Consider the following 16141-nt stretch of genomic DNA (forward strand, 5'->3'; position numbering starts at 1 on the left):
AAAGTTTTATTTAAGACCACTTAGTGCATAACATAATGGGTTACCAACTTGGAATGTAATTCCCATAGCGGTGGAAGGGGGTGAGGACGAGCTCAGGAGGAGATGAATTGAGCATAGTGGTGGAAGGTGTAGTATGGATAATGGATAAGGTTCCTCGAGGCAACCCTTGGAACAAACCTATCAGGCGGTCTAGACACTCTAGATGATCTTCTCAAGGGCATTTAAGCTTGCTGTCCCACCTGCATATCAGCCACATTTGGCTCATCATTTCCACCAATAGATGATCCATCATCTACCCTTGATTGTATACCTGTGGGAGTACTCGGTGGTACCATTTCTTGCACATTTGGTGCATGGAAAGTTTGCTGTCTATCAACATATGCAGGTGGATTCATGTCATAGATAGTGATTCTCCTCATTTCCACATCCCTCATGGGTGCCTTATGCATCTTCTTCTCATTGAAGGCTACATCATGGCTGCATATGATCTTCTTTGCTTTTGGATCTCAGAGACGATAGCCCATCTCTCCACTTTCACCAAAACCCAGAAAGATGCATTTCCTAGACTTAGGATCTAGCTTCTTTCGAAGCTCTTTTGGCACATTTGCATATTCCTCACACCCAAATATACGCAAATGAGAGTAAGAGGGCTTCTTGCCACTCCATGCCTCTTTAGGAATACCACCATCCAAACTCTTACTAGGTGATCTATTGATCACATGCACTGCAGTCTTCATTGCCTCAGCCCAAAAACCACCAAAAAGACTTGCATTGAAAAGCATGAATTGCAACCTTTCTTGAATAGTATGGTTCATCTTTTCTACAATTGGATTTCGCTCTGGAGTACGAGGGGATGTGAGCTCCCCCCTAATCCCACGTGTATCATAAAAATGCTGAAAGTCATGAGAGAGATACTCTCCACCATTGTCATTTTATAGGCATTTAAGCATTCTACTTGACTGATTCTCAACCAAGGCCAGCCATTTCTAAAATACCTGGAACACATCACTCTTCTGAGCTATAGCATAAGCCCACACTTTCCTAGTTGCATCATCAATGAATGTCACATAGTATTTAGCCCTGCCTAATGACCGTGTAGGCATGGGACCACATACGTCTGAATGCACCAAATCAAGCTTTTCAAACTCTTTCTTTCCCCTTCTTTTATGGGCTGATTTAGTCTACTTCCCATAGAGACAATGCTCACAAAATTCAAAATCAGAGAAGCTCAAATGCGGTACATAACCCAAACGGCATAAGAGTTTCATCCCATTTTGGCTCATATGGCCCAACCGGCAATGTCATAAAGAAGTGCTTGGCTGCTCGGTTATTGCAACAACATGATCAAACACCCCTGATACATGTACGGGATACAAAGTCTCACACTTGGCACCCCTGGCCAAAAGCATAGAGCCCTTCTAAATTTTCCAACTCCCAGAACCAAAGATGGTCTGAAAACCAGCATCATCTAGTTGACCCATTGAAATGAGACTCTTGGTCAGCTTAGGCACATGTCTCACATTTTTCAAAATAAATACACCCCCTTTGCAAAAGAAAACTTTATGTCACCTACTCCCACTATGTCACATGCATAGTCATTTCCAAGATGTACACAACCTGTCTTTCCACTGTCATAAGTGGAGAACCATTCCCTATGGGGAGTAACATGGAATGAAGCACTAGAATCCAAAATCCAATCCTGGGAATATGCATCATCTGAAGTGGTAAGCAACTCTGCAGATAAACTAGACATGAAGAGAATGTCATTGTCACTATCATGTGTAACTGCATTGATCTCCTCGATCTTCACTTTTCCTTTGTCCTCCCTTGGACTCTCTTCCTTCTGATTTGCACCCCAATTTGCATTCTTTTTCTTATCCTTTTTCTCTCTTTTGAGCTTGTAGCAATTCTTTTTCATGTGGCCCTTCTTGCCACAATAGTGACACTCAATATTTTGTGCCTTGGACTTGCTACAAGACTTTCCTCTTTCTTGAAACTTCCCCCTGGACTGTGATCTGCCCCTTTGCACATTTAAGGCTACATCCTGCTTGTTGACTTCCATTGACTTCCGTCTAATCTCCTCGGCCAGCAAGCTACCAACCACATCATCAAAGTTCAATACTCCACCAGGTGCAAAGTTACTAATAGAAGTACGGAAAGTATCCCATGAGGATGATAATGAGCATAAGAGAAATATTGCCCTCATTTCTGCATCGAATTTCAACTTTTGAGCTTGAAGATGACTGAAAATGATATTAAATTCATTCAAGTGCAAAGCTATGGATACTCCCTCCTTCATGTGTAGCTCAAACAATCTCTTCATGAGATAGACTTTGTTTGAGGCAGTCTCTTTCTCATATGTAGCACACAGCTTTTTCCATAAAGCTTCCGTAGTCTTTTCAATGACTACTATGAAATAAACTATCTCCCCAAGATGAAGTCTAATGGTAGACTTTGCCAATGCATCTGCAATCCCTTGCAAGGGTTTTATCTACTTCTTTTGAATAAGCACATCCCTTATCTGTTCTTTCCACAAAGAAAAGTTTGTCCCATCAATTTTTTTAACGTTGAAAAACTCCTTTTCAGACATGGAAGAGGATGCCATGATGCAAATAAAGCAAAATCCCAAATGCTAGTGCCTACAAGAGAGAATCATACCAAATACCAACTGCACCCAAATGTGTATGCCACAATAGAGTGAAATATGACCAAAACTCAAAGCTCAAAGCATCAAAAGATATAGCTGACTCATGTGCATGTACTATGTATCCATATGAGCAAATCTGGCCCAAAAGAAAATGCCAACTTCAATGGCAATCCAAAATGCCAATAAGTGCCAAATGGCTCAAGCATAAACACCGTCCATGGGCATATGCATCAACAATATCTCATCCAAGAGAGCATAACACTATCAGTGCATTAACTGCAATGTGTCAAAGCTATCCCTCAGCATAAAATAGCATCCATGTGCAAAGCGTCCATAAAAAATAGCATCCCACAAGGCAATCTGGGCCTATCAACGCATCCAATAAGGATCGCAATGCATCCAAATGGCCTATAAATCATCCACCGCAACCCAATGCACAGCACGAATGAGCGCACACGGCTCAAACTGCAACCAGAGTGATCTGCATAAGGTATGCTCAAGAGATCATGGTCCCACGGCAATGACCGCTACTGAAAATAGAACGTGAGATGCCTCAAAACATGGGTGCCATTGCATAATCGGACTCAACAAGACAATCTGTAAATATCTCTCTTACACGCACCAGGGCCCCTCAGGGGCTTTTTTTTGTTTGTTTTTGGGGGGGTGCATCCCCTATCACACACACACACACACAATACAATTCTATCAAGATAATATGAAAGAGGCAAGCTTGTGCTAATTAGGTACATCTTAAATCATGATAGATGGAATAAAGAAAGCACATAATCCCAATTGGATGACATGAAAAAGGTCAACTTTTGCTCATATTTTTTGGGCATAGTGAGTTTATGAAAACTAGCATCTAAGGCTTCCAAGAATGATAAGGTATGGAATACTGTCTGACCATTACAACATTTAATAAACTCTAGATTCTAATAAACCCTTATGTAATCCTGCATTCACCTTGTAACATAATGTGATTCATAGCATAATGTGATAGCACAAATGATGAAAGTGTACTACAAGAGAAAAGAGTGAGAAAAGAGAGCCCCATGTTTGTCTATTTCATGTTAATGATGTAGTTAGGGTAGCACCATATGCATTAGTTTCTTACCACCACATTGAAAAAAACAAAAAACAAAAAAAAGCCCCCGAGGGGCCTTGGTGGGTGCATGCACGACTTTGGGCTAGACGAGGCCCCTGTCTGGCCCCAAGTCGTGCCTTCGCACACCAGGGCCCCTCGAGGGCTTTTTTTTGTTTTTTTTTTGGGGGGATGCATCCCCCATCACACACACACACACACACACACACACACACACACACACACACACACATACACACAATATCTATATATATATATATATATATATATATATATATGGGGGATGCATCCCTATTTAAAAAATAAAGAAAAAGCCCTAGAGGGGGCTTCATGCGCACAAGCACAACTTAGGGCTAGACGGGGGCCCCGTCTGGCCCCAAGTTGCACCTGTGCGGACCAGGCCCCCTCTAGGGATTTTTTTTTATTTTTCTAATGGGGATGCATCCCCCATCACACACACACACACACATCATGGCACATCTCATTTTTTGTTTTTTAGCACACTATGAACTTCCAAATTAACTAACACCTTCAACATACAATGATTTAGGCCCCAAATTTGACTCTTTAAAGTTGATGTTGAACCACCTTCATTAATTTCATTAATTCACCCAATATATTATTAACAACTTAAAAAATTTAGAGAACATTAAATTAACTCTACATGGATGCAAATTATATCTACAAGAAACATAGTTTCCAAAGGTATTCTATTATGAAAAATATTTATAACCATCTTTGCACAAAATTGCTTTTGACAACCAAAATTGGTGTCCATAGTGAATACAACAAAAAATCTAATCTATGGCCTAAGTTGTGGGTCTTCTCTAATCCGCCTTGCCAGCTACATGTCTTTTGCCATGATCGTAACCCTCTTAGCATGGATTGCACACAAGTTTGTGTCCTCAAGAAGGGTTATTATAGCCACTTCTCCTGCTTCTTGTATGGCGGCCAGTGCGATTGATTGAATACGATAGTCATCCTTGTAGGAGTGCAAAATGTCTTTCACCAATCGAGCGAACAGAGCTCTTGGGATTAGAAGTTTCATGCTACTTTGACACTTTCTTATCTCTTGAAGCACCTTCATTCCAGGCTTTCTGTGGTGTCTTCTAGGGACTCCACTTGCTCCTCCTCCACCTCCACCTCCACCTCCACCTCCACCTCGCCTACTGCCAACTTTGCCTTTTCCTTTTGTTGTGCGATGCAATTCTGGCAAAGATTTTCCACCCTGTCTAGAATGTGGAAAGTCCTGAGTGGCATTGTGCCATGTGGGTCATCATTGTTGGCTCTTCATTTGTGCCCTTTGTGCTTCACCATTGTAGAAAGAATGGGAACAAGCAAAGATAAAGAGGTTGGGAGGAGGAAGAGGTTGAGAGGAGGAGGCTAAGAGGAGGTTGAGAGGAGGAAGAGGTTGGGAGGAGGTTGAGAGGAGGTAGAGAGGAGGAAGAGGCTCAAAGAAAGGTGGGGAGTCAATGGGGATAGTTTGGGGAGACTCCTGGGAGGAGTTTGGGGTGCTAGGGACACTTTTGGAAAATTGTGATTTTTTGGAGGGAAAAAAAAAGTCGCGGATTTGGGGGCCTACCAAGAGAACCTAGGAGGGTATGGAGACCATCAAAAAGTAAAGGGGGGGAGTAAATGCCTCAAGAGGTGGCGGGGGCAAGAGAGAGGCAAGTCGAAGCCTAATGGGAACCAAGGAGGACTCTCCACCAATGAGAGGCCAATATGGAATCCTCCATTCTTTTAATGCCCAAGCCTTCCCATTGGCTGGTTTGCCAATCACAAATCTTAAGGGACTAATCCAAGAGGCCCTTTTTTAGTCCAAAATTCCCCTAATTCGGATACACCTTGAAAATTAAGAACCCATGAAAATTGTGAGGTGGAGGGCTAGTTGATTAATCATGGAGGGAAGGACTCCCCCAGGTTTTGGCATGTGGAAAGGAATGGCATGGAGCTACTCGATCCATTCATTAGCCCATAGCATCCAGCCCCACTATAGTACCTATAGTACACTTAGGAACTACATGGGATTTACTGCAGGGTTTTCTCTCCCATCTCCAGGTCTCCTACATAGTTCACAACAAAGCCAAAAGGCTTCAGTTTCTTCTTCCCAATCCTACCCTCAATTTCATCAATTGTGTCCCCTGATAGGCCGGTTCGTTTCTTCTTCCCAATCCTGCCCTCAATTTCATCAATTGTGTCCCTGATAGGCCGATTCTAGAGAAGTTTGACAAGACACCTTGGAAAATTTTGCTGACTTGCATGTGTGGAAGTAAGGAAGCGTGGCTCGCCATGATTTATAGAGATGGCCCAAGTCCACCTTCTGCCTCATTGCATGATTTAACTTTCATTTTCTTGCCTTCTCCACTATTTAACCTTGGTGCCTTCCCCATTTAAAGTGTTTATCTACAATCTGAGTGCTCTCAGGACACAATGATGACACAACTACTCTCCCCGCTACCTTGCAGCCTATAGCACATGCTTAGAGTCAGTGCATACGTAGCCCAAAATGCATGACTAGTGTGACATTCAAGGCCCAAACAAAAATTTTGGTGTGAACCAAAGTGAATGTGCTTTTATTGAGGTCTCTAAGCTCACTGACAGTCTGCCAATGTGCAGGGAGAGATGCAGGGTGCTATAAACTTCTAGGTGGCTCTGGCTCATTGGATAGAAAGAGGAGGGTGTCAGCTTCAGGAGCATTGAATGCAATACTCAGAACCACCTAGCAAATGCCTATTGGTTAGAGTAGTAATGGTCCAACAGTGCTCACATTTGCAAATTGGGAGCACTAGTGGTGCTCCAAATAAGCATCGAGAATCATGCAACGAGCCACCAGCTATGCATTAGTTGAGGTGTGTGCACTAGGTCCTTACTTGAGGACCCAAAAATGACCATGTGCTAGCTAACTCCAACTTACGATTTTTAAATGGCTTATGCATTATCATTTTGAGTTTATGGCCCTGTAGTTTTACATTTCATTGCCCCAACATTGTTCCCATGTTGTAAGGTAGAGGATCAGTTGTTGAAAGCCACGCTTTGCTTTACCATCTCCTTGTAGAAAACAGTCCGTCAAGTACTAGCTTGTTAGCACAGGAGCACGAGAAGAATCAAGGAAACTCGATTCATAGCATGATTGATGACTTGTCTTCTTGCTAGCCTCATCCATGGCCACTACCAAGGTCTTGTTTTTGTTCTATGTCAGCACGTTGATTTGTCCAACTTTGGTCGAGGACCATGGACAAGACCTAGGTCTGCCCTTGGTCTCCAGCTTGATGCTCATTTGGAGAACCACTGGTGCTCCAATTGGCATCTCCAAATGAGCATCATGGACAAGACCTAGGTCTACCCAGTGGTCTCTAGTGGCCTCCATCTTTGCATACAAACCTCCTAGCCTAGAAGCTTAGATAGCAACAAAGATACTTCAGGCACGATGTTACCCTCAACACGTCTATAAGCTAGCCTCCATCATTCACCAAGAAAGCTCCCCCTACATCCCAGTGCATGTACTAACTTTCACACTTGGTCTTGGCATGATAGCTTGTTGGCTTTACCCATATCCCATGCTAAGCTATTGTGATGGATAGCTACTCGATCATGTTCCAGGGCTCCCTACATGACCGCTCATAAACTTGTTTGGTATAATGGGTCTCTGTCTGACCAGCACGTCTCCTCCAAGAATGAACCCCATAGCTCAACTCGGGTTCTTTATCTACTGTGATGAGCATTTCTTTGGAGTGAGGGTAAGAATCTGATTTCTATGTTAATCCACTATGCAACAACAGCCTCTTCATTTATGACTTCCCTACTACAATAGATGGTCCTTAACCATAGTTGGACCTCATTTTGATCATCCTTATGCTGAATATCTTGGTCATTTCTCCTTTGTGGAACTTCAACATACACAGTGTTTGGAGACTCTCTAGCTTTTATATGGCCGACAAGGCATTAAGTTTCTTGAACTACTCCTATAATCTCATGAGCTTACCTTTGAAGATCATACGTCCCTGCTATGCTTAGTCTTTTACTCCCTAGCCCCACTTGAATGGTGACTATACAAGCTCATTGACTGCCTTGAGCTAGAGGTGTTTTGTTGTGTTAAAAATGTGCCTAGGATTATTGTCCCACATGAATGGGAAAATGTGTCGGTGCAGTAGACGGATTGTCAATCGGAGGTCACGGTGGAATCTTATGAGCGAAATAGTGCAAAAAAGGGGCCCACATGGGAGTGCAAATTGGTGAGTTTTATGGATGCCTAAATGGTGTGGGATGGGCTGGAAAAATTCCCCGTAGTGTGGTGGTTTTGTGTGTGAATCCATGGTTCAATCCGGGTCTAATTTGTGTCCCAAATAAGAAAGTTATGGACCTTTGAAGTTAGGAGAATTTAGGGGCCCTTTGGTCTTTAGGTCTAAGTGTGAATGGACCTAGACCTTATGCCTTGATAGGGTTGTGTGCTAAGGTCCCAATTGGCATCATGATAGGGCAACTTATTAAGCTTGCTAGTGTGGTGCCATCCAATTGGGGATGTTGCTCTATTACCTGTTGGAAGTCATTGGGATCAATCACTATGTCAATGCTGGGGTGCTGATGGTGCTCTGACCTCTACTGCTGCTGCCATCCTGTCTACCTCAAGTTTCTCTTGCTTCTGTTGTACCCATTGCTTCAAGGCTTGGTAATGCATCTTTTCAGTTTTAGCATTGGAGTATGCTTCCTTAGCTCCTTGGGTGGCACTTTTTATGGATGTGCTAGGCATGGTCTCACTGTGTTGTGGGATTGGCATGGCTTATTTTGCCAGAGGGCTCTTTGCTTTTTGAGTGAAAAGGAGTTTTTGTCGTACTGCTTCTTTCTACTGTCTTGTTATGATCAAGATTGGCTGGGATGCCACACTGTGATTTTCCACACTTATCATCCCAGGTTTACATCAGGTTTTACTTCTGTGGTTGGTTGAGGCTTTGTTCTTAGTGGGCAATCCATGCAAGCATGCCCAACTCTGCATTCCCTGCACACAGGTTGGAATGTAATGGGGTTACCCTTGTGTGGGCATTCTGCTATGCAGTGGTTTTCTCTACAAGCAAAACACTTGATGGGTGTTCTTTTTGTGGTGGGCCTACTTGATTAGCATACACTAGAATGAGTCCTTCGGCACCATCCATGTAGTACATAGGGTATTCTATTTCATACTCATAGTGAGGTTCCAACTCTTTAGGTCGGAGTTGTTGCATGGGAACTACTGGAGCAAGATTGGAAGCCTGTGGATATTGCGGAGGATTGGGATTCCTCATTAGTTGAGGCACTTGTGTTCTCATCGGGAGTGGGTTAAGACGTGGCAGTTGTGCATTAGGTGCCAGTGCCACTTGTCTGTACATTGAGATTGGCAGCTGTTGATATTGTTGAGGCTGGGGTTGTGCTACCCTCATATTATAGAAATAGGCATTTACATCATGCTCTATAACATTGCAAATGGGACACCATAACCGTGGAGGCTGAGTCACTTCTGGTGGGTTTAGTATGTTCCTCAAGATTGGGCATTCATTGGCTGTATGGTTGGCCACACAGTGTGGGCACCAAACATTTTCTCTCCATGGGTACTGTGGTGCCTGAGAGACATGCAGCTTTTGCTCAATGGTATGCATCATTTCATCTTTGACTCTTAGGGACATGGTTTCCACTCTGTCCTTGATGGTGTGATCTTTGTTGGAAGTGCTTCCCTTCTTCAAAGATTTCTTGTCGTGTTGACTTGATTTATAGCCATCACTGTCACTGTCAGAATCGATCATGCCATCCTCAATATCAATTGCAGCTTCATGAGCGTCGCTGAAATGTGCATAGTTGTGCTGACTTTTTTCATGTCCTTGCGAATGGATTTTTTCAAGCCAGAGATGAACCATGCTATGAGGTACTTGTCGTTCGGATAGGGATCACACTTTGCTATTAATGTTTTCATTCTTCCTAAGTATGTTTTGACCTTTTCCTTCTTGCGCATATCTATATTGCCTAGTTGTAATTTGGGGTCGTCTTGCAACCTTTCTGTTTGGAATCTTCTTCTGATTTGCTCAGATAGGAGGGCACATGTGGCTCTTTCCTCCACGAGAAGGTCGAGGTACCATTCCAAGGCTTCATCAGTTGGGGCCATCAGGAACCAAGCGGCTTTGGTTTCATTTGAGTGATTGCCTCCAACACAACATGGTGTGTTGAAGAGTTAAAGGAACCTGGCGGAATCCCCTCATCCATTGTACTTTGGCATTTCCAATTTACCAAAGTGTCATTTGCCATTGTTGTTGTGCTTGCGATTGCATTGCTCTCCAAGGGGATTTACAGGATGCAAATTGTCATTACGTACTTCTTCTTCGATTGTTAGGTCCTCCATGCTGCTTGTTGATGGTGTGAGGTTGAATTCTTGAAGAGACTCGAGGGCCAAGAAAGCTCGCGAAAGTATGTAGGTGCTAGTCTTCATCCAGATCTAAGGTGGATACACAATGCTTAAGTGTATCCTTTAAGTAAGTGCCTTTGACTTTGAAATTCACAATTGATTTCGATCTTCGTAGCCTGATAATGGCAAAAAATATGCAATCGACGAGTCCAAATTAGTGCCTACAGAATGCCGACTACTGAGAATAAAAACGATGGTAAAAGGGCTTGAAATTTATCTTTTGAGATTGGACGTTGCATGAGTGAATCTTGGCATCAGATTGGGTGCAATTTGGTCTTCAAATAGCCATGATATGGGCTCCCAAAGGAGTAAAAATTGTTAGGGGGGTTAGAGATGTGTTAATGTGTAGTAGGGACCGTTGTGTTAAAAATGTGCCTAGGATTGTCCCATGTGAATGGGAAAATGTGTCGATGCTGCAGACGAATTATCAATCGGAGGTCACAGTGGAATCTTATGAGCGAAATAGTGCAAAAATGGGGCTCACACGAGGGTGCAAATTGGTGAGTGTTATGGATGCCTAAATGGTGTGGACTGGTCTTGAGAAATTCACCGTAGTGTGGTGGTTTTGTGTGTGAATCCATGGTCCAATCCGGGTCTAATTTGGGTCCCAAATAAGAAAGTTAAGGACCTTTTAAGTTAGGAGAATTGAGGGGCCCTTTGGTGTTTAGGTCCAAGTGTGAATGGACCTAGACCTTATGCCTAACTAGGGTTGTGTGCTAACTGCTAGTTATTTGAGACACATTTACTTTAAATGTGGAGGAGGGGGAGGGGGTGGAGGTGGAGAGGGGGGGGTGGAGGTGGGAGGGGGGAGGAGGAGGAGAGGGGGGGGGGATGTGGGGGTGGAGGGGGCGGTGGGGGGGGAGTAAGAGTGGGGGGGGAAGGAGGTGGGGGTGGAGGGGGGGTTGGAGGTGGGGGGGGGGGGGAAGGGGAGATGGGGGTGTAGAGAGAGGTAGAGAGATGGTGGAGTGGAGGGTGATGGGGGTTTAGAGAGAGATAGAGAGATGGCAGAGGGGGAAAAGGGGAGGTGGAGAGATGGTGGAGTGGAGGGTGATGGAGGTTTAGAGAGAGGTAGAGAGATGGTGGAGGGGGAAAGGATGGTGCCCTTGAGTGGGGGAGATGGGGGATGGACGGAAAAAGTGGAGGTGGTGATGGAGATGGAAGTGGGGTGATGGAAAAAGTGGAACTGGAGATGGAGGAAGATGATGGGAGGTGGTGGTGGAGATGGAAGGGGGGTGACTGAAAAAGTGGTGGTTGAGGGGGGTTGACGAAAAAAGTGGTGGTGGTGGTGGTGGAAATGGTGGATGGAAGTTGGGCGGAAAATAGAGATAAACGGTAAATATGGAGGCTTAATGGAATTTGGACAAGGAAGTGGCTCGCAAAAGTGTGGGAAAAGAAGTGAGGGGGGTTGGTGTTGCTTTTATATAATGTGGGGGGATTAAGGGTTAATTTTGGGTGTTTAGTGTATTAATGTGATTTTGTAAGTCAACATTATCCATTTGCACCATTTGGAAGCATTTTTTCACTCCTTTGCCTTGAGGGATGTATCTTGAATGGTTTTTCGAAGGGGGTTCTTTTCCACACATGCAAACACATGCTTCGCTTTTGCTTTAGGCGCTGACCTCCCTTGCAGTAGCTGCGCTAAAATGTTGTCTCTGTTTCTCCCAAGTGCAGGTTCCGAGGGTGTTGGTCACCTACAATTGTGTCATTGCTCATTAAAGCATAGGTGTTCAGTGTAGCATAGGTCCTCGGGTCGTGTTCTGGTGAGAGGTGTAGGCTAAAGCGTGGAAAGTAGATCTCATGCGCGCGTGAATGAGAAAGAGATCTTGATCATAGTGATTGATGGAGGCTCTCGCCTCCACAAGAGTTCAAGGGTTTTGAAGGGGATTTCAGGGTTCGAAACAGGGACAGGGTTGAGAGAGCTAACTAGGAGTTCTAGGGTTCACAGGGGGTTGCAGGGTTTAGGAGGAGTCCAAGGTTGAGGAGTGGAGAGCTAGTCTCTTTCGCAGATTCGAGGGGTAAGGGTTGAGGAGGAGGGACAAGGAAGGAGGAGGAAGGAGGAGGAGGAGGAGGGAGGAGGAGGAGAAGGAGGAAGGAGGAGGAGGAGGAGGAGATGGAGGAGGAGGAGGAGGATAAGGATGAGGGAGAAGGAGGAGATGGAGGAGAAGGAGGAGGGAGGAGGAGGAGGAGGAGGAGGAGGAGGAGGGAGGAAGGAGGAGGAAGGAGGAGGAGGAGGGAGTACAAGGGTAGAGAGTGCAGCATGCTAGAACACGATAGCTTAAGAGAGCATGGATGCAATGGAGATCAATCGCATGAATACAATAGTGAGCTTGAACATTGAACCCCAAAGAGTGGGAGCTTCATTCCATTGAGAGATATTACACAATCCGTAGTAGGTACTCCATGGTGGGACCTCTTTTGTAGGAGACCTTTTGGACAAGAGTCCCTCCACTTTTGGGGGGGACCTTTTGGGTCTCTACACAAAGTGGGGGGACCTTTTGGGTCTCTACACAAAGTGGAGGGACCTCAGAAAGTGTAGGCTTTTAGTCTTTCTCTCTCTAGATTTAGTATTTCTCTCTCTAGATCCTGATTTTGCAAGTATGATTGGATCTTTTTTAGAGAGGATTTTGGCTATCCTCATCCTTAAGATTCATCGTGCCATCTTTCAGGCTCAAGATATTACAAGTGGAGCTTTGCCACCGCTACTCTTCACACACAATGCTCTCATAATTGTTGACCTAGACTGCACTTCTGGCCCTTGTTGCCACAAGGTTAACAATGTGCTGGCCAAAGGCTAGAATGGAAACCCGAACATCCAAGGGCTGCTATCCCTGGGCTCGAAGACTATTCTCTATTCATTCATGTCTGCATGCAACAAGAAACAATGAGCTAAAGCTTTAAGCAGTGGGTAGTAAAAGTTTGTGTCCTGGATGCAGGCTCATAGCGTTTATGCCTTACTCCATCCGCAATAGTGCATAAGGGAGTTTCCCTTTTCCTCCCATAGGCCCCAATAGGCACTTAACTACTACCATGGGGCATTCTTGCTTCTAAGTGGAGTCCATGCTCTCGCTTCATATATGGTGCTTGGGGCTACTGGAAGTAGAGGTTGAACTGTTCTCCATGGCATGGACTTCTACCTATGCATAAAAGAAGGAGCGAGCATCGATGAAGACCAGTAGTATGGTCTAAGAGTAATGGTTGATCTTTACGTTCATATCCATGTACCCAATGTAATGGTTGAATGAAAAGCTTTAATATAATGTATTCCAGGACTAGGCAACCGGGCCATCTACACGATGCTTGCACTAGGAGGTCATTGTAGCTGATATAGGTTATCAAGAACACATGACTAGAGGTCATTGTGCTATCAACCCTCTGTTGCTCTCCCATGCTCTACAGAGTGCATGGCATTCCCATTGTTGTGATCCCTTGTGGATCATCATTTCAGCACTAGCGTGACCCATTGTTTGTAGGGAGAACAGCTCAAAGGGTGACTCTCCACATTCTCACCACAAACTCCACTCTACTGTGTCGAAGTACTCAGAGGAGCTCAACTCCTCGACCCTTCCTTATGCTTCCAAGCTAGCACTCAAGTCTCTTGAGCAACACGGCTTCTCCATTCAACTCAGGGGATTGACTTAGCACAAATTTTGGCTTTAGAAGGTAAGTGATACCTAGGTCTTGTCCATATTGCCAAGGGAGGGAGGCATAGGGGGGTCTCTCCATCCATTCAATGGTTTGCCTCTTGTTAGGGTTCGCACCTCGAGGTCATCAGGCTGGCCACCCCAAGCACCGCGGCTCTGCTTGACACGGCTGCTATAGAAAGCTCCACCAATAATAATAAAGGGGATCGTCTATCATCGAGTAGGATCTCTAGCTCGGTTCTCATTTCCCTCTCACTCTTCCTTTGTAGTTTATAATATCTCCCCCTAGAATTAGAACTCCTTTTTTCCACTCTCCTTCTCTAGTAAGCATCACCTACTAAAGGGGTCTCCTCCTTGGTCATTACCACATATCTAGCTATCTCTAGCTCATGCCTTCCTTGTAGTATCTTTGTTTGGTCCCGTAGGTGCATCTATACATTTGGATGCCATGCATTGGTTGAGCTGGCTATCCTTGTCCCAATATTCATTATATCATATGTCATCTAATTATAAGGTTTTATCTCCATGTCTATTTCCTTGGAGTTGATATCCTTGCTTCATCACCCCCTTTATTTTCTCAAGGGGAAGTGAAGGTTGTGTGTCTGAATCCCTTGGGATTAAGGTTAGGTTTAGGGTTTAACCCTATGCCCTTTATTGAAGATGCAAGGGTTTCCTTAGCAAGTGCTTAGATATCCCTGGTGTCATTTTGTTATGGCTTTTGTTGCCATTTGATTCAGCTTGGGGTGTTTGGTATGGTTGGATGTTTTCGATGATAATGAACATATCCTCTTACAATATTTGTTTTTGATATGGTTGGATGGTCTCGATGATCATAACGTATCCTCTTACAATATTTGTTGGATTATAACATTTGCAAGGGTGCTATGTTTGGAAGGCAGAGTTGTATTTGGCCATCCTTCATATGTTGTGTTTATGTTTTTGTGTTGGGATTCCCATCTATCATCTCATTTGAGAGCATGAGAGGGTGGTTAATCAGTCCCAAGTGTTGGTAAGATTTGCAGTTAAGTGGAGCTCTTAGTTGTGAATGAGGGTAAAGAACCTTATTAAAGAGTAAACTTGTTTGCTTACTTCGTATTCCCATGGGTTACACATCTAATGAGGGTCCTCATTCCACTTGTAAGGGTTTTCCATGGTTGTGAACTCACTGGGAAGGGTTGCTCACTCAACCTATTTAATCACCCTTTAGATTGTGTTTCTCCATCTGCTGTGTCAATCAGTGCTAGCATATAAGAGTATGACTCACTTGTTTTGGCACAGCAAGGCATGCCTCTTGGGAGTTTGTTATGGATGTCGCTTAGCAATAGGTTTACGATTGAATGTTGAGAGGGGGTTGGGATTTTGCGTGGGTGATGGTAAGTAGCCATTGAGAGGAGTTTTTCCACCATTGAGTTAGGGAATGGTTTCTTGAATGGGTTAGGAGTTCTTCTTTGCAGGGTGATATTGTTTGGATGTTTCCATGGGGATTTATCCTCATGAGGGTCCCAATCTACTTGAATGGATTACTTGTGTTGATGCACTCACTTGTGAGAACTCATGCAAATTCTTGCACCTACATTGATGAGATGAACGATGCATATTTTTGCACCATTTGCACTCACAAGGTGGAACCATGCACTTACACCTATTGTCCTTGCACTCATGTGAGAGAGACCATGCACATTGTCCCAAGGTGATAATATTACACTTATGAATTTGATGATGTTTAAGGCCTATTGAGTTGATGTGCCCATTGATCAAGTTTTTTGGTGATCATATGGTTGCATTTAAAGCGGTCCTAGCTTGCATGAATGAGCTAGTTTGTATGTGGAATTTGTTTGGATGGGTTGGTACCAACATTTAGGCTTCATGATTATTATTTAGAATTATAGTAGTGTATTTATGGATCAGATGTTACATGTATGTAGAGGATGTTGAGCTAAGTAATTTTGTTTTTTGGATCACTCCAATCCAAGTTGTTAGTGAGAAAATATGCCCTCTCGATGTCATGTCTTTCTCAAGATATTATTGGTAGCATGCCCCTCCCAATGACATGGTCTTCTTAGGATGCTACCAGATTAGTATTGGTAGTATGCAAGATTTTAGCATGAGGCGAGTCATGCCAGAATTTGAGATCTCATCAAGACAAGCACTTTGCTTTTTACTGCTTCTTGAACCAACTTTCTGTCAAAGAGATAGAGCCTTTTTCCAATTTCACATTGTGTGGATGGATAACTATGGTCAATTAACCTTGAGCTGATTAATTTCCCTTTCATTAGTCCATGTACATGGGGTTATGTCCCAGACTTACCATGTGGTTTTAGGAAATT

The sequence above is a fragment of the Dipteris shenzhenensis genome, chromosome 32 (genome assembly GCF_047967505.1).
Source record: "Dipteris shenzhenensis isolate YYH24624 ecotype China chromosome 32, Dip_SZ_1.0, whole genome shotgun sequence".
In the NCBI taxonomy this organism is placed as follows: domain Eukaryota; kingdom Viridiplantae; phylum Streptophyta; class Polypodiopsida; order Gleicheniales; family Dipteridaceae; genus Dipteris; species Dipteris shenzhenensis.